The sequence below is a fragment of the Accipiter gentilis genome, unplaced genomic scaffold (genome assembly GCF_929443795.1).
Source record: "Accipiter gentilis unplaced genomic scaffold, bAccGen1.1, whole genome shotgun sequence".
Taxonomy (NCBI): Eukaryota; Metazoa; Chordata; class Aves; order Accipitriformes; family Accipitridae; genus Astur; species Astur gentilis.
In genome coordinates this window covers 174,397-193,805 of record NW_026060914.1, presented here as the reverse complement: position 1 = coordinate 193,805, position 19,409 = coordinate 174,397, and the positions used below count along the sequence as shown (strand labels likewise).

The 19,409-nt window shown below is 47.8% G+C and overlaps 1 protein-coding gene and 1 long non-coding RNA gene across 8 annotated transcripts in view; one reads left to right on the top strand and one right to left on the bottom strand.

Annotated features, from left to right (window-relative positions):
* The window catches only part of LOC126037102 (uncharacterized), a 191,037-nt gene that overhangs the window by 50,543 nt on the left and 121,085 nt on the right, over positions 1-19,409 (bottom strand). The gene's annotated exons all lie outside the window — the stretch shown is intronic.
* Positions 1-19,409, top strand: part of LOC126037103 (uncharacterized) — a 108,916-nt gene that overhangs the window by 17,857 nt on the left and 71,650 nt on the right. The window lies entirely within an intron of this gene.

The following is a 19,409-nucleotide window of genomic DNA, read 5'->3' as shown; positions in this document are numbered from 1 at the left end:
TTGGTGGGCACCTGGCATCCAGCCAGGGTCAACCCACCACAGGGGGAAATGATGTACTTAAGAAATTATGTACTTAAGCCACACGAAAAAGGCCACAAAGCTCTTGTGAAACAAGATCCCCTTTGTATGATCAACGCATGCCTTGCTAACAACTGTGCCCCTGAAGAAGAACTAAAAAACTGAGAAGAAGGGAACATCCTACCCCAGGAGGCGCCAAAAAGTTGAATAATTGCTAATAGGCATGAAGTCAGAAGCATCTTCGCAAACTGGAGGAAAGGTAAAGAAAGGTGGCAGGGGGAGATCATGACCACCAACTCAATTCCACACCAAAAAGACTTACCCCCCCACTCTCCTTGAGCATGCGCTGTAGAAGAAAAGAACACTGGACCTTTAATTCCAAGCAGGGAAACTGTAGCCCAATAGAAACTGTGCGAGATAAGCTACTCCCGGCAATAGTTTTGGGAAGAACTTTGGAAATCGAATATGTATAACTGAACTGTATAAATTGCTTGCCCCTTTAGGCATGAGGGGTGCTAGCGTTGCGGATTACCACCTAGCCCCCATCTTTGCGTAAACATGAACTGGAATAAAATACCTCTGCTCTGTATTTATATTGGCATTTTGCACCCCGGGTAAACGACCCCACTTTTGGGACAACAGTGGGGCAGGCAAAGCACCGCATCCCGCAGGCCGAGGGGCTCAGGCACCCACGCCGCTGCCGGAGGACTGCCGGCAAGAGGTTTGGCATCTGGCGAGGGGCTGCTGGGCCAGGGTGCCCAGGCACCCACCCCACTCCCCCAGCCGCAGCCACGAGTGCTCTCAGTGCTGGGGCAGAGGCCGTAGCAGCTGCCTGTGCCCAAGCCTGTCCCGAGCGGAGGGAAGACTTTGCCGGCAAGGAGCAATCCAGTGAAGGCATTGCTGAAATTGCTGGGCTTGAAGTTGCTGCCGGGCCAGGAGGGGGCCGAGGGGTCCTTGTGCAGCACGTCCTGCTCCAGGGGCAGCAGCTCTCAGGCCAGCAGCAGTCTGCTGGGGGGGACGCTCAGCAGGGACTCGGGGACGGGGACCCATGATACCGAAAAGCCGGTCAAAGAAACTCTCTAAGACTCATTTTGGAGTTTTAGAAAGTAGGCATTCCTACCCCTACTTCCCACCCCGGCTGGCCAACGCAACGCGCTGCCTACCTTCTTGAAGGACAGCAGTGGTTTGATGCTGACGAAGCCCATCTTGTTCTTCTGGACATGTTTCAGGAGGAAAGCATCCTTGGCCAGGTTCTCGTCAGAGAGGTGGAATTCCACCTGGGACACAACCCTCCTGGCCAGCTGCCGGTCAGGGACGGAGTAGCTGCAGTCCAAGAGATCACCCCCCAGAACATCGCTCGCATCGCAGAAGCTCCCGGCAAAGCAGCAGGGACACGGGTGTGACTCGGTGGCCTTTGGGATGTGCAGCACTGCCCAGTCCCAGCCACAGCGGTGCAGATGGCAGAGTCTTGAGGAGCGGGGTGGCTCAGCTGCGCTCTGAAATGAAACGGAGTTTTATGCTTTTAGAAGCGCGCTTGCCTTCACGCCCCCAGCATCGGTCCCTGCCACAAGTTACGCGGCACATGGCCTTGCACAATCTTGCAGCCAGAGGTGCCTCACGAACAGAGCGCAATCTCTTTGATTACCAGGATACAGGCCAGGAGAGATCTTTGGCCTCCGGTTCACGGCAGTTGTCCCGACTCCCCCAGGCCACACACTGTTCACACAGCGGGAGCGAGAGGCCTGTGTCCTTGGTACCCTTGGGGTGTCCTTGCTAGCGCCGAATCCTCCAAGCACGAGGAGGGGATGTACTAACCCCATCCCTGGGATCCCGTAGAGCGCAAACAGCCCCAGCGCCCTGACACCGGACGTTGGGCAGAATCCAGTCCTTTCCTGGGAGCACGTGGTGCGTCTCCTCCGGGGTGTCATGCACCCAGGGAAAGGGCTGCCCCCTCCCAGGGGGATCCAGAGCTGCTGCTTTTCCCAGCAGGAGACTGAAAGACCTGACAGCACTACTGGAGCGAGGGCTGTGGGAAAGCGTGCCACCGAGCGACACCGCGTGACCTTCCTTCGCGCCTTCGAGGTCCTTTTTCCTATTTCTGCCTCGCTCCGGTCAACGCAGCGAACAGAAGCGCGGGCAACGGTCACAAACGCATTTGCCATCTGGCGCAAGGAGGCTGCGGCTGCAGCTTGGTCCCCGCTTCGCTCAGCTGAATCAACTTGTTGTTCTTCCCCCACCGGAAAAATACTGTTGAAAGCCAAGAGCATTTGTACCCGCAGACCCCGAGAGCCGCCTGTAGGCCCCGGGGCCACCCCAGCCTCCCTTAACCCTTTCCCTCCCCAAGAGGAGCTGGGGAGGCTCTTGGGGGTGGGGCAGAACACAGGGAGCCCCCGCATTCCTTCCGGGGAGACACCAAAGAGTCCTTGGCAGCCAACAGCCAGAAGGGACCATGGCGCGGCCACCAATGCAGCTCCCACTGCCTGGGCCCTGGGGCCCCCTGGCGCCCCAGCTTTTCCAGCCATTCATGCTCCCCAAAACCTTCTACCCTTGAGGTAGGGACCGACCCCAACCCCTGCAGCCCAGGGACGCTCTTTGGGGGGGCAAGAGCAGAGGAGACCGCCGGCCATCGCTCCTGTCTCATTCTCTTAGGCTCAGCCAACCCGTGCCGCCTGCCCACGCGGGAGCAGCCCTTCCCTGCAGCCCGGGCCCCCCAGGCACCACCAGCAGGTATGGCACCCCAGTCTGCTCTGGCACCTTCGCCATCCCCATCACACCCGTTCCCCCGGCACTTTTCGCATGGGGGTTCAGCAAGCCCCAGTGAGCATCCTTGCCCTCGCCCGGGCGGCGCGTGCCCAGTAAAGCCCATCTGCAGAGAATTCCCCAAATATTTGGGGCCACCTCTCCCCTTTCACCTCCTAGATGCCAGTCTCCTCCCCGATTTGCAACCCCGTCCCACCAGCACAGCAGCTCACCCTGTGGGGATCGCCCCGGCCACAAGCTCCCCACGCCCCTGGCCCAGAGCTGGGGGATGTCGGCCATCGGGGCCGGCTTGGCGGGTGCCCCCAGAGAGTCCCCCCGGCCCAGCACGGCTCCCCCTCACCCACACAGGTCTGCAGAGGGCTCCATGTGGCTGCCTCTTCGACCCCCGGGTCTTCTGCATCCAGTGGACAACCACCGACCTGCCTCCACCGGCCACCGCCACGCTCGGCCAAGGCGCCACTTCTCTGCCGGGTGCTGCCCTGTGGGGTCCCACGGGCTGCGGGGCCCCCCTGGCCTGGGCAGCCACAGGGACCCCCCAGGGCCAACCATGATACCTCACACCCTACAAAAATCAGAGGAGTGGGGTGGCCCCAGACCCTCTGGAGCTGCCAGTGTCCATCCCTGGCTACCAGCACAGCGAGGGGCAGCTGGCACAGATCAACATCCCCAGCACGGCCACCCCTGTGGGGGCACCCCCAGGCGGCGATGTCCACACCAGCCCCTGCGCTGCCACCAACAACGAAGCCCTTGGGGACACTGCAGGCGACCTTGCAGTGTTTCCAGGAGATGGTCCTGGAAGAGGCCCTAAGGCTCTTCGGTTGCTCCCTGGATGGAGTGGGGGTCAGCCAGGATGCTCCCAGCAGGAGCTCCGTGCCCGAGGACGCTGGTGGCACCAGCGCAGACACCCCAGACCGCGACTTCAGCTCGCTCTCGCTGCCTGAGGAGATGCTCACCCCCGACTACTGCATCCCTGAGCTCAGCGACACCATGCTGAGCCTCAAAATAGTCAACGGCGGCGGGATGGAGCCCCAGGAGCCGTGGCAGGACGCGGGGATGGACCTGCCACCATCCCCACCTGCCACGGCCGGCAAGTGGAGGAAGAGGCAGGCGCAGAGCTCCTTGCCAATGGCACCCAGCAAGCGCAGGGCTCTGGCAGCCAACGTGAGGGTGTGTGTGTGTGGGGGGGATTAGACAGGGGTGAGAGGGATGGAGATGGGGGGAATGAGGGGTGGGAGTGGAGGGGGGGGTATTTGTCGAAGGGGGGGCCGGGGAGGGTGGTAGGGAGGGGTTAGACCAGCTTGGATGGGACCTTTTCTTTTGTGTTTCCCATTAAAAGCTCTTTCTCCAGAACCGCTCCGTGCCTGTGTGGGACGGGGAGGGAGTGCGGGGGGCACCGGGAAACAGCCCCCAAGAGGTGCAAAAGCCCCGCCGAGCCCCAGATCCAAGCCAGCAAGCCCCAAGGGGAACCCAGCCACCCCCAGGCCTGAGTCACCACCAGCGCGGCAGGCGATGGTGGGGGGGGGACGGGAACGGGAACAACTCCCCGTTCCCCTTCCCCAGGGGAAGCAGCCCTTTGGTGGGGAAGCCAGGACAGACAGGTCCCTGCAGGACTCACGGACACGGCCCCACGCAGAAAGCAGCACAGAGCCCCTGCGACAACGACAGACCTTGGGGGCTGGGGGGGACACGGGCACACACGACAACAAGGGCTGCAAGGCCTTCGTCTTGAACACCACCAGCGTCCCCTCCAGCGGGGACAGGGCTCGGTGCACAGCCCTTCAAAGCCTCAAGACCATCACGGCCTTCCTCGGGTCCCACTGACCTCAGCCCCCAAGAGCCCAGCTTTGCTTCACTGACACAGCAAAATAACCCCAAATCACCCTAAGAATGGCGAGGGAGGGAGCTGCAGGCCAGGCAGGGACCCTCCTCCACTTCTCTGGCTGCGCCTTGGGCAGCTGCAAGACCAGGAAGGGGGGAGAAAAAGTCAGAAGGAAAAAAAAAATAAAAATCACTGCACCGGCCAGAAAGTGCCTGAAAACTTCATCCCTCTTCATTGCCCATTTCCCATGCGAGCTCCACAACCTGGGAGCAACGCAGCCAATAGAACCTTCGAGAAGCAGACTCACAGCCTGCTGCAGCTGGCCCTGCTCAAGCAGCCGAGGTGGGCTGGATGATCTCTAGAGGTCTCTTTCAGCATCCATTCTGTGCTGCTGTGACTCTGTCTCTATCATGGTTTAAGCTATAAAAATGAGAGCTATAAAAATGGAACGCTGTGTTAAGAGCACAAGGCTCTGCTAGCAACGACCTTGCTGTGGCTCCTTGCTGTGCTGAGCCCAACCGCGTTTTAATTTAAGAGTAGATTTTTAGTGTGAGCAAAAGTGTGATTATTTTATTTTGTAATTTATGTAAATAAAGTGGGTTTGGTTTGTTTTTTTTTTAAAAAGGATAAGTCCTGCAATAAATATTTTACATAGCAATCCGTGATTATGGGAACTGATGCCAAGGGCATTAGCATCAGCAAGAGGAACAGCGGAGCCCCAAGAATCAAAGCTCCGCATAAGTGTGGGAGGTTTTGCTGGATGAGGAGTTTTGGGAGGCAAGCCAGGGAGCTGCAGAGCAACAGCTCTGTGCAAAGGCTCTTGCTGGGGCTTAGCCCCGGTCCGGGTTCCTAAGCCACTGCTGGTACAGATCACGCCTGCAACTCCTCATGTGTAAGTATGAGGATCTCCAGCTACCGTAAAGGCACTGATGAGGCAAGGTTTGGGGGTCAAACACGAGTGCTGCAGCCACTCTGCTTGGGGTCAGAGCCCTGCAATCACCTCCTGCAGCCCTGCCCCTGCCCAGCTCCCTCCACACAGCCCCTGGCATGGGTCCCTGCAGCCCTAGAGACTGGACTACGGCTCCGCAGCAGCCTGGGGCCACCAAAGCTGAAACGCTGAAGCCCCGACAGGCTTCCAGCCAGAGAGGGTGGCTGCCCTCCTCTTCCCCTGGGGTGCTGAACCTGCTGGCAGCATCAGTCCCCAGCTGGTGCGTCTTGCGTACATCTTTCTCAATTAAATGTACAGTGGATATCTTCTCGTTCAGCTAGTCTGGAGCTTAAAAAGCAGCTTAAAAATACGGGACAGGGTAATTTTTGGTGGACATGGCCAGAGCCTGCATGTTCTTGAGAGAAACTTTGGAAGAAGACCTAAGCCTTAAGGCACTGCCCTGAGGGGGTCTCCTTCCATGACGCAAATGCTGCTCTGGAGCATGGCGAGCTCTGTCCCAGCAGTGCCCAGTGCCTTTCCCTGCCTGCTGTCACAGGATGGCCACACGGGAGAACTGTGGCCAAGCTGCTGGAGCACTCCGGCCTTACAACACCAGAAGGGCTCAGGAGGAGAGTGTGGCGGTGGAAAGAGCAGCTCTGGACACAGCAGGCGCTGGGGCTCCCTGGCAGTGCTGCTGTTCCGGGACTCTGCACACAAGCACTGCCCCTGCAGTTCCAGAAGTGGACTCGGAGAAAGGATTGTGGACAAACAGGTCGCTGCAGGATCCTTTGGGGCGGCTCCTCCTTCACACAGGCTCTGGGTCACACTAGATCGGTAGATACTGAATTAGAAATGGGATGGATAATGACATTTCTTTGTGGACAACATGATTCCAAGGAAGAAAACCTGGAAACACAAAACAAACCGACTACCAACCACAGGTAGTCATACTCGGGCCACGCTCGGAGCTGGGCACCCCAGGGGTAGATGGTGGCTGAAGAAACCCTCAGGCACAGGGAAGGGGAGGGAGTCCATGCTGACCAGCATGCTAGGAGGCAGCAGGCAGTGCTCAACAGCCCACCCCTCGCCTCCTTCTCGGAAAACACCCCACTGGACTCTGCTTAGTCCAACCTGGCCCCGCAGCACTCGACGAAAGGCAGAGCAACAGCAGAGCTGGCCAGGAAGCAGGGGGCTGCGGCTGGACCCCCCAACCCCTCTATTACTTGCTCTCTCTAGTTTCTGCAGTTGCAGAAGCAGTAGCAAGAAGTTACACCAACCCACTGCAGTAGCAGAAGCGGAGGCGACTTCACATGAGCCACTTCTTTGCTTAGACCTAACAAGTAAAACCACAGGAGATGTTAATTCCTGCAATGGAACGTCTTGCTCAAAGTTACTAACCGTACACAATCTCAACGCAGAGCTGCTCCTCTTTAAGGAGACTGATCATGCATCCCTCACCCCCTCCAGCTGGACCTCCAAGCCACACACACAGCAACCAGCTAAGAAAGCAGACAGAAAACAGCAAAGTTTGCAGGAAGTCTGGCATCAAGGAGCCTCCCTCACCTTCAAGTCCAAGGTATTTTCTGGCTCTGGTCATCTTGTGTTCAGCACAATCACAATTAAATACATTCAGTATTGGGTTTAGGGTCTTAGGGGGATGCATTGTGGCAGAAGCAAGAGAAAACAATGCATTTGTTACTAGGGTTTGTTTTAGTTTAGGCATTTACTTACCTGGGGTTTGTCGATAACCCTGAGGATCTTGCAAAGCTAGCACCGATTGCTTTGCTTTTCAGTAAAAACAAAAATGAGAAAGAAGGCCACATACAGCTTTTCTCTCCTTCAGGTATTCCAGAAAGAACTTGCCCTACTACCAGCTCCATCTGGCAAATGAATAAAAACCTCTGTCCCCAGATGATCAGTGATAAGACACTATGCCAGGAAGCGATGTGATGATGCAATTGCTAACAGCTAAGAAGCGCTGCTTCTAGCACTGACTCTTGGTGACCTGCGCTGGACCAGATTCAGACAGGACTGCTAGAGCCAACAGCAGCTGCAAAGTTATAACCGCAGATGTTTCCCAGAGCATAGAAAAGCCTGCTGGAGGGATTCACCCTAAAGGACAGGAACCACGCTTGGCAATACTGTCTCTAGCTTGGGCTGCTTCCTTCTGAGTATTGTAGGGAGAGGAGTCTTTATGCATGAGGAACTTGCCTTTCAATCACTTTGACAGAAGACTTGCTCCATAAACAAAGGAAAACACTTCAGTTGAACTGGTGCAGTTTGAACTTTATTTAAAACAGCTGTAATCTAATCTGCATAGTGCTGGGGCAGCATCCAACCTCTGCAATAGCCAGGGAAACTCCAGAACAGCAACATCTCTCTGTACGCGGCCAAGCGCTGAGTCAGGGTACATTAAAATAAAGCGTGTAATCTGACCCATGCTGGATCAAGTCCAGGAAACTAGTAACCTGACTTCTTCCTAAACTTCTTCTTAACACCCTAAGAGTGAGGGGGGGAAAAACAACAACAACAACAACAACAAAGCACAATTAGAAGATAATTCTGCAAAGCAAGAGTTAAAAAAAATAAATCCATGTACAGGCATATACTTTGATATCAATTAGCTAGGTTAGTTTGAGACCAGCTGCAGAAATGCATGTGCTGACTAGAGGTTAAGGGCACAACAGCCTTTAACAGGTCAAGTGGAAGAATTTGTTTAAAAGCATGGTAATATTACAGGCTTGTAGACCATTACAAAACACTTTTCATAGTTGCTTTGCCGTTTATCTTATCACCTACTTCAGCTTTAATTCCTTCAAATTAACGATGGAGTTTTATTTACACAAGTGCTGAAGTTGTATACCTACTGTAACTAGTACACAGACTTGACAGTATTGAAAGACCATGGTTTTAACCCAGGTCACAAAACCAAGGTAACCATTTTATAAACTCAGGGTGTAGCTCTGCTAAAAGCCACTGAAGTAACATAGGTTCTCTTTCTTAATTTTAACCTGTGAGTAAACCTAAGCCTTGCACTCTTAAGTTTTGGGTTTTTTTCGAGGGGAGAAGGAGGAATAAGACCTCTCAAACCCACTAAGGCACATTTTCTAAGAGATGAATTGCACTTGAAGCAAGCTGGAAGCCAGAGGTAATAAGGAAAAAAGGTAAGTATACGGTCATGGTCATGCTTTCTCCACAAGTCTGGAATACCAGCAGTAGGGGGAATGCTGGAGAATGAAGACCGTGCAAGGTAGCTACATGCCCCTTCGGTCTTGTCACTAGGGTTTGAGGTGGATGCTTAAAATGATCAGAGCTCAGAATTGCGGTTTAAGCCAAGCAACTAATTTTAAAAGAAGTCAGGGGTATCTGTTGTCCGCACAGCAAAATGGGACTTCAGCTGTCAGCGCAGTTTGCAAGCTGCACTATTCAGAGGGTGTTAATTCAAAACCTGGAAATACTAGAAGCAGGAAAGCAGTGTTCCTAGTCTCCTCAAATTTACTCTACCATGACATCATCACTTTGTAGAACATACTTTTTCTGGCACTGCCCTGCCCGCCTTACATTTGGTTTACTTGTTTGGGGTTTTTAAGCAGATCCCACGTGCATTAAAAAAAATTAATAATAATTAAAAAAAAATCTTTTTGGAAGACAGTATTTTACAGTACATACGAAAATTCTCTGGAAAAACATACAACTTCATTTACAAAAACACCAAGTTATAAAGAAGTTACAATAGAGAGAGAGCACAACATTTGTTTCATGGGATCAGAATTTCTCCCCACCCCTCAAAAAACCCTCATGCACTTAACTGGGTAAGCAGTGTTACCAGTTTACAGAACCGGAACTTCAGACTACTACAAGTTTTCATGTAACCACGTAGAACAGCTTTCAGGGTTTATCTGAAAACACTCTCTGCATGCCAATTCCTTTCAAGACTCTCCCTTGCAGGTGGGTAGCAGTGCCACAACAGCCTTGGCTATTGCAATGTTTAAGTACATCTTCAGCTGTGTGTTCCGAGTTTAGCTTTCCTACCCAGCGACAACAAAAAAAGCCCTCAAGTCTCATGCTGGAGCAGTCTCAAGACAAAAATCAGATACAACGGCATGGGACACGTCTATCATCTCCATACCTTGGTAGCATCCTCTGCTGCGTTGTCTTCAATACCACAATTATTTATGGGCCTCCATGGGAGGCAATACTTGTGTAGCGCGTGGCCGTGTTAGGCAGGGGACAGCTGCTAGCTGAGGAAGCTGAGCACCATTCTGATAGATGCCCAGGAGTGTATGTGCCAACTGGGAAAATAGTTTAGGAGAAGAACAATATATGCACATGCACTAGGAAAGCACAAATGAATACAAGCACGTTCAGACACACTTGACACCACAACGTGGTTGCAGTAACTAGTTAACCTGTTTACCTACATTCTGAATCCAAGTCACAGGGCAGCTTGGTTTTTGTGGCTTTTTCCAAAGCTGTTTCAGCTAGTGACAGTCAAGACTTTTAAAAAGACTAATAGGGATAACTCTTACAAGAACATATTTGGGAAATGAAGGCTGAAAGAAGTTAAACTAAAAAGCATATTTTTGTTTACATCAATAAACGTGTAGAGTACTGATGTGAGGTAGTCTAGGCACTAGCAGAGTCCATTCAGCTTTTCAGTTAGCCCACTGAGTAAAACCCCTTCCTAATTACATTGTCTGTAGATCTGCTGCTGACATCTTCTGGACTGCCGCCGCCTTTGAATGCTGAATCCTGGCCAGTTAACTAGAAGAACAGAATACACAGACTCAAAATAATTGCTATACTGAAGTTACCTTCATATTTGAGTACAGCTTCCAGTCAACACATTAACTGTGTTAGTGGCCATTCTTAAAACAACATTTAGACAACACTACCCTTACCACACAGGAATCTCAAGCCTCGCAAGAAGTCGTACTACCCAAACCTTGAAATCTGTACCTGAAGTATTCAATAGTAGGTAACAGTTCTGCAAGCTGATTCTTTACAAGTGTCAAAATGGAGTTTTTTCTAGTTGTTCTTTGCCTCAAATCAGAGGTCAAGCCACACAAACAGCTGTTTAAGGAGAGTTATGTATAGCAAGAAAACAAATCAAGCATTAATCAAAAGCTCCCACAAAACCCAGATTTAACAAGCAACTCCACACGGTCGTTTCAGCAGTGGACAACCTGTTGAGTAGGCTGCTGATTTCTAAAGCAGCAAAACTATCAAGAGGCATTCGAAAATCATCTGCCAGAACAAGATTAGCTCATACGTCTACATTTATAACATTCATGTCCTCTTCCTTTTGAGATTTGCGTTTTTTTCTGAATGAAGAACTGCTTCCAGTTCATTGAGCAATGGGTCAGTGCAGTAATATACAAGTACAGTAGTATTTAGAGAGCCTGCCACCAGACCAAAACCAGTCACTAGTGCCAGATCTCGGGGGAAAAAAATTGTTTAATAGCTATACAGTACGTTCAAGACAATTTCTCACACCTACATCCTAGTAAAACTAGCATTATGCTTAAATTTAGATTCCTGAATCCATTGGGGATGTATATATGCATTTCTTCTCGGTTATGTCATGCATTGTACATCAAGAATTAATTCTACTTCAAACCCTCCCTGGCCTAGCCCCCCTTCCTTACCTTTTCTCCGTCTGCTAGTGTTTTGGGGCATTCTTCTGATGGAGGTGAATGAGGTCCTTCAGTGGTCACTGAATAAGGTCGTTTAGGTGCACTGTTCTTAGGATCTGTAATTCCAGTCCCACTTAATTCATGCTGTCCTTGGACAAAACGTCCTCCTGGTTGAGAAACTGTGTTACGTCCTGGAATGGTGCTACCAACTGGAGGTCCCAATGTTCTTATTGCAACTGTAGCCTCCACTTCTGTAAGAGACACCGCGCTTCTAGAGTTCAGCCGTGAAATTAAAGACTGCATTCCACCCACCACGTCAATACATACTTGAATCAGTAACAGGAATGGAGAGTCCCTTAGACACTGATGGCTCAGCTACACGAGGTAGCTTCTCTCTCTTGTTAGCACCGTTAGATTTCTGGTATGCAGCATTTCTGTAAGAGTCAGATGCTAGAGTTATAAAAAGCTCGTTTGTAAAATACTATACATTTCCTTTCCAGAAAGCCCATGCAAGACAAATGTCTGTCTTCTTAGCTCATTGTCACAGCTCTACCAAACAACAAACTCCCAGGCAATCTAGCACGAGATCTTCATTTTGACCGCTGAACTTCAGACCGCAAATTTAAACTTCAGCGTTTTCTTTAGTCAGTCTCTATGTACTTGCACTGTCTTCCAGCTTAGTACCTCCAGCACTCTGTACTGCTTTCCATGAATGGATCTGCTCTACCCATACGGGCATCCCATTTTATTTTAGTTTTAATGCCACTCCTCCAGTACCAAATGGTCTGAACACAGCAGGCATTACACATTTGGTACTCTTGGGCTATTACTCTCAAGATTACATATTCCTCCTGGGCTGAAGTAGCTTATGAACAAGCAGACCTCCCAGGAAGTGACACACACTTTTACTGCCCGAGTTCTCATACTGCTGCACCAAGGCAGCAGCAGCTCTAGTGTTGCTGTGATCAAGATCAGCACTTCGTTAGAACATCATACTGCTTGGCATTAACCATACTTTTTGTTAGAAAGAACAAAATTACCTACATGGAAAACACTCGGGCTTCAAGTTACACACTAACCCAAGGAGATCTACATTCAAGACCAAATAATTCCTCCGGTATCCACTTCTCCTTTCTTCCGACATGTCTTCATGGATATTAAATTCATTTTTTCAAGGATTTCTTTAACCTGCCTCCCCCCACGTGCCCAAAGGAGATGACAGCTTTGTTCCTGAAGCCATTAGAGCCCTCCACGTGCTTATGAACAACACAGATTCAAACAAGAAATCCCAGACCTCATTCCCATCGCGAGTCAGTTAAAAAGCAGCTTCTTCACAGCTTTAAGGTTATGGTGCTAACCTTTCTCTCTCCACCTCTCTCAGTGGAGAGGTGTCCACTTTAGCAATCTTATGTGATGAAGAGGAATTTTCCGGTGTTCTGGAGCCCGTGTCTCTGGAACTGTCCAAACAGCTTCCAGCTGAAGAAGTCCTTTTGCGCTGAAGCCCACCAGCATTTTGACTAGTACCTGGCATGCTTTGCTGAAACAACAACATCAAAATAATGAAGTCTTCAAGTAATTATTAAAGGAAAAAAAAAATATTGCCAGAAGAGCCCAATTTTTAATATACCTTCTTTCTTTTCGGTAAGGTTTCTGCAGGCAAAAAATGGTGGAGGTGCTTTCTCTTCACATGAGCTGCCTCAATCTTCACACCTTCCTTTAGCACATTGAGGTGGTTAGCCTGGCTGTAAACTAACAGGAAATTTAGTGTTGTAGCTTAGTGGGAATGTTTGCATTGGGTATTTGTCAAAGTTGTTGACATGATTTACATTTGCCACAACATTCAAACACAGTGCCACTGGATGTAACGTACAAGACAAGCATCGGTTCGGGTAACAGTGCAAGTCTGAGGAAGTCACCCCACCTGGCCTGAAACTCAGACAAGCGTTTTGATGCCTTTTTTCTGTGCTTGTCTCATATCCCAAAGCATGAGCTAAAAAGAAGGTCCGCTTTTACTGCATTTACTCATGTTGTCTGAGCAACACAACACACAGCTCATGCTGGTACCATGGAGAAATGTTTGTTTGCACTGATGAAGAGTTTAAAGGAGTCCACTGCTTAGAACTTTTTGTCCAAACACACTCGTCACTCCCGAAGAGTAACCCGATTTCCTTAGTTTGTCATTACGATAGCAAGGCACAAGCCTCACAGCACACGTGCACTTCTGAAAGGCACAAGAGCAGTCAGCTTGGGAAGAAGTAAACCGACTTTGGAAAAGACCTGTACTTTCAAATGACTGCTCCCCCCCAAGCCCCTTTATTCTAGCATTATCTAACAACGCTTGCGATATGACTTTATTTCTGCATCTATCAAAAGGAATAAAGGAAGATGAACACGGAGCTTGACGTGCAAGACTGCATGTCATTACAATGTGACCACTCACTGCCTTTCAAAGTTCTGGGATGGTATCGTACAGAAACTGTTATTTTGGAAACAATACTGTCAGCAGGCATTCACAACTTCTTTTAGAGCCTGATACAGTCAATTCCCACTTCCAAAGTTCAGTAATTGACAACTGCTTTTGACAAGTGTAGCTACACCCAGTAAACGGGCATCTCTCTCCTGGCTTCACACCTGACTGTCCACTTCAGGAATCGCAGTTCCTTTCTGATCGTTCACTATGATCTGCAGAACTGTTATTTCACATATGGGATATGGTACATAGGGCTGTAGTACACACTTCTGTTTCAAGGTGGACTTACATTGCCAAGGTGTCAAAATAGTATGTTTCTAAGGCTAATCTTCTACGTGTCACGCTCTACAGAAATAGCTAATAGCTAATACCAGAAGGAAGCACAATTCACTTTGTGAAGCAACTTGCACTAGAATTAAAAATCGAAACCCTACGAGACTAGAGCAAAATAGAGGCTTACCTGTATCCTTGAATGACTGTATAACGCACGTTAAATCAACGTTAACACTTTCTGCATTCTCCACTTTCCTAAACACGATTCCAAGAAACCACATTGACACATATCCACTCCTAAAAAGACAGAGTCACAAATCTATCATTTATGCACAGATGCCAGTTATTTGGGTGCTAGCATCTACTCTCAAGAAGGGATTAAGCAAAACAGTTTAGTTGTACGCAGCAGCTAAAGATTGGAGTCAGCCCATACTCAAGTTCTCCGAGAACTCCTCCCTCAAGTTCTCCCTTCTTTAAAAAGATCCTACATGCTCAGAACCTTGCCCGGCAGACCTCGTACCTACAAAACAGTAGGTACATAACTGAACATCTCTCACAGGTAAGCTGAGGTGAAGGAATATAAACAAGGTACAATACATCGGCCAAACTCTAGTTCAGAAAAGTAATGAAACTCACTGTTTACAAAGTTCTCGGCTGCCAGGGAAAGACTGTGGCTTTACATGTGCAATAGATATAAATTCATTCCTCTCCAAGTTTCCAACCAGCACACGAATTTTAGATTCCACAAGGCCAATCCTGATAAGAACAAGAGACATTTACTCATTTTTGACTGTATCCAGCACAGTAGTTATCTGCCTTCTTATAATACAATGCTAATACCAAAAATGCTAACCAGTCAGTAAGTAAGTAGTAAGTTTCATTCAGCTCAGCAGATACTAGATATTTATATCACACACACTGGAGTTGGAGATGTTTTCAGGGACATTGGAGCTTCAAAGTTTCCAAAGACAGAGGCAGTAAGTAAGTTTAACTTGTACTCTTAACAGGTCAGACACAACACTTCAACATATAACCTATGATGAAAATGTCAACAAGAAGCAGATTCCCAGCACCTCTGGCTGCATTTTGAAGTGCAGCAAAGCTCCTTTTTACCCCAAAGATCAAGGAGAACAACTGTTTAGAAAAGGCTCAAGCACAACTCTTCCATTACACCTGAGTAAAGATGCTATTCTTCTTGCAGACTGATCTGTGAAAAGAGTTTACCCTCTTCCAGCCAAACTGAAAAATATCGTTCCTTTAATAAACAAACGATCCAGTCAACACAGTCTCATCAGAGACTTACCCAAGAAATGTATCATGACCACCAAGGCTATTCTTTTAAATGAAGTACTGGCATTTTACCCTTCTACCTAAAACACTGCTACCCTTGAAAGCAGTCAGAACTCTGTACGTTCTTCACAAGTATCTTATGTTGATGAACAACAGAGATGTGCCATCTATTCCCAAATCCATTCAAGAGTTGGTGAACTAAACTTGTTCTTATAGCAAACGGAAGCAAGTTTGTCTTCTGCTTTTCATTTTCCCAGATGCAAAACTAAGCCCCGTTTGCTGCCATTTCTGTCACTGCAAAAACGTCAGCTTTTACTGCAGCCAGAACTTTCCTCATCTTTATTGTGAGATACAATAAGCCTTCTCCACTTAAAACATCTCACATTAAAAACTATTTGGCTCTAAGCCCTCTGCCCAGAACTCCTTGTTGTATACCTAACTGCGACTGACATCAAGCTGTAGCTGACACGATTTTTAAGTGAACAAATTAACAAGTTCAGGTAAGAGGTATTACCTACTAGAGCTGTTTTTAAACAGGAAATAAGGTGTCTTTCAGAGGTAGCTCAAGAATTCAATCATTTGCCTTAGACCGCAAGCCGAACCCTGAAGTATAACCAAGGTGCCCTCAGAACAGGGGTCTGGTACACACAGCTATTTTCCTTGCTTACTTGAGCAAGGCAGGCAAAGCACTCGTTTCTTCAGAAAAAGAACACCACACACATTACAGTACCTTAATTCCTCACCGTTTCCCCTTATTTCAAGACTCACAGTTAGTCACCCCATTCACACAGGTTCAACAAGTTATTACTGGCATGTCTGCCTTGAGACAGTGACAAATACCACGTCAGCAGCAGTCATTTTCTCTAACCACAGTTGAAGGGGTTCTCACATTACCTTTCACAAAGTAGATCAGCACTCCTGCAATTTACCTATCCACTACCAAGCATGCCGAGAGGATCATTTCCAGCACTAAACACAAGATGCCTGAGCACACTACTAGATTAAAACGTAGTAAACACTATTTATCAGCATTCAGGTACTCTGTGCAGACGGTCAGGTTTCACCCCGATTAAACAGCCTTGTTTCACTTCACTGGAGAAAAGTAGGCTCTGGAACAGGCGGACTACATTACCAGAGCAACTTAGCGTTGAGTGCAGTCTAGTCCTAAATTAAATATTGCATCCAGTAAAAAAGCTATGAAACCAAGCCTTCTAAGGCTCTACAACAGTCATCTTCAAAGTGTCGGAGGGGGATGTACCCCAGGGGGTGCACAAGACAATCCACTGGGTCCGGGAAGAAAAGATTAGAACTTCAGTAATGTGTACGTAACTTGTAAAGAAGTAGACATAGACCGCAACTATGTGTTCAAAAATTACTTTTTTTTTTTTGTTTTGCTCACAGGAGTGCACAAAAGTTTGGAGACCACTGCTCTATAAGTCAGTAAAAGATCAAGCTCTCCAGTGTCCACTACACATCTGATGACATCAAGTAATCCCCATTTACTTCAGTCTCTGCAACAAGGAACATCTTCCTAACTGAAGTAGCCTTGGGTAAGTAGTCTCCTTAGACTCCTAAGGAGTCTGCTTCTCCAGATGGCACAGAGCATACGCACGCTAACCCTCTTTGTTCCTTCTCATCATGACTTAGGTCTTTAGCTTAACTTCTTAAACAGCAAGATAACTTACTTACGCTAACTTCCCTTCACAAGAAAGCTTTTAGTTTTGCTGAGGAACTGTCTACTTACCTCCCTACTGTATTCCATGCTGAGCTGCACAGTCAAATACTTTAGTTTTGTGAACTGTATTAACCAAATGAAGCGCAACACTGAATTGAGCGTCAATGATGTATTGAACCCACACTCAAAGCAAGACTTACCACTCTAAGTGATGCTCTTTAGTAGAGGCACTAGCAGTCAGCACAATATAATGTCTAGAAGAAAAGAAAAAGTAACATTCTAGCTCAGGACTTGATATTCCTTCAAATGAAACCAAAACGGCCTTAAATGTATAGAAAATGACTTCCAGACAAGACACATTATATCCTGCAGGCAGCACAGTATTAACTGAAGAAAAACTGATTACATCCTTCAGAATCGTGTTCTGCTGCATTCTAAGTATCAGAGCTGGTATTTTTGTTAATAAAAACAGTGTCAGTGGCAAAACACAAACAGTTTTTCTATCTTCCCTATACTTATCCTTACCAAAATTCCTATGACTACCTCCAGCTTCTGAAAAACAAACATATCAATGCCATCTTGTATTTCGACTGCAAGCTAAAAGTCACTATGCTAACCAGTACGGCAATCATTTCAAGTTCAGGTAACAGATTTCATACATACTTGTATTTCTGAAAAAAGTCCAGTGGTTCAAAGAGCTTTGACCAGCCTGATTTTCCTTGGAGAATCTCATTCGTAACTGCAAGACCTACAATTAAGGTTGAAAACCTTACTACCATTTTGTTTTTAAGACTAGCAGAGCGTGATAGAAACTTTACAAGAGAAAGGTTTTGAACAGTAATTGACAGATCAAAAAGCAGGAATTCCCTTGACACAATACACGCCTACTACAACAGTTCATTGTAAAACTGCTCCCTTGTTGCCTGCAACAGGTAGACTTCCCAGAGAACTCTTCTGCCTAAAAGGGCACAACACCGCACGGAATATAACCAAGTCAGGTAATGTGGTTTCATATTGCAAGAATGACACCTTTTAAGCAGTTAATAAGCATGGAAAGAACTTTACCATGTCTGAACTCCTCCACCATTACCGCTCGCGTTGATGTAGATACGTTGTACGTAGAGTTCTGCTGCGGATAGGCTGGGGTGATGATAGGCATTACGAGGTATCGGTCTGATGGGTTCACCTGTGATGTTAAAACAATTGTGCTCAGCACCAGCAGCTTAGCTTAGAAGAAAGGTTCAAGGCTTCCAAATTCCATGTCTACATACCCTGGGGTCCCATACTGCTAAGTTAAGATTGCTCTCTTCCTGTTGTTTCAGCAATACAGGTCTTGGCCACTCCCTAAACAAGAAAAGCCAGGCACTGACTCTGCCATGTAATTCAGGGTAGGACTGAATGGTGTTGGTCTAAATCTTATATAAAGAACCACCTCAGAAAGTGTTACTGCTTTACGCAAATCAAAATAGTCATCAATAGCTCTTACCATTCTGAAAAAACCAAGAAGAACTTGTTCACCAGAGTAGAAGCCAAAGCGTTTGGATAGAGTTGACACGTTCTCGCTACTAGCACAGCACAGGAAACCCCACCAAGAAATCCCAGCACGTTGGAGTAAATGCCACGTCCTACAATGCAGACATTGTCGTTGCCCTGTAGTCTTCCCATGCCCAAGTATAGTCCTTCAAATTTACAGCACCACCTTCACAATCTATAGAATACCTAGCACCCTTCAGCCTCCAAGACAGTTATTTTTGCAGTGCAACGAGGCCAAAACTGTTGGTCCTTACAGCGATGCGAAAAAGAATCGTTACCACACCACTTCCCAAAATACCGCTACTCTGAAATTTGCCTGCACTGCTACAGCTACTGCTTCGCTCCAACTTCCCTTGAGAAGAAGGTTCTGCCATTCTTCTAGCACTTGCTCTAGTCACATGCGCAAACGGTATTTTCTTATTCCTTATCTATCAAGCTTTTATACTTCACTGGGCATTTTTTATCCTTTCTAGTCAGGTTCCTGGTAAGCAGTGCAGCACCTTGTCTTGTAGGCACTCCCCTCATCTCCCCACTCCACCCCCATTAAAAAAAAAACACAGAATCTACCCCACAGACAGTCCTTGAATCTAAACTAAAACACAGGTTTTGAACTAAAACCTGATATTTAAACAGCTATCCAAAGATGAAGGACTTCTAGTGCCATTGTTTTTTCAGCACGAGGTGCCTCTGGAAAGTTTAAAGATCACAAACAATCACATTACTCACGTTTTGCCCACAGTTTAATTGCACGGAGCGTGAGCCGGAAGGTCTCTTTATTTGGCACTAGGTGCAGGATTTCGTCAGTAACTCTGCAGCCTGTAAGAAAAAACAGTTGAAGTACAGCACTTCCTGGTAACAGGTACGAGTCAGTTCTGTGCTGTACTGGATCAATAGCTTACAGTTTCTCCTGCAAGTCTATGAAAACAAGTTTGCATTACTTGCTTTGTATTACCTTAAAAATCAGAGGTTACACATAATCTTACAGGCACATAACATAACAAATTAGA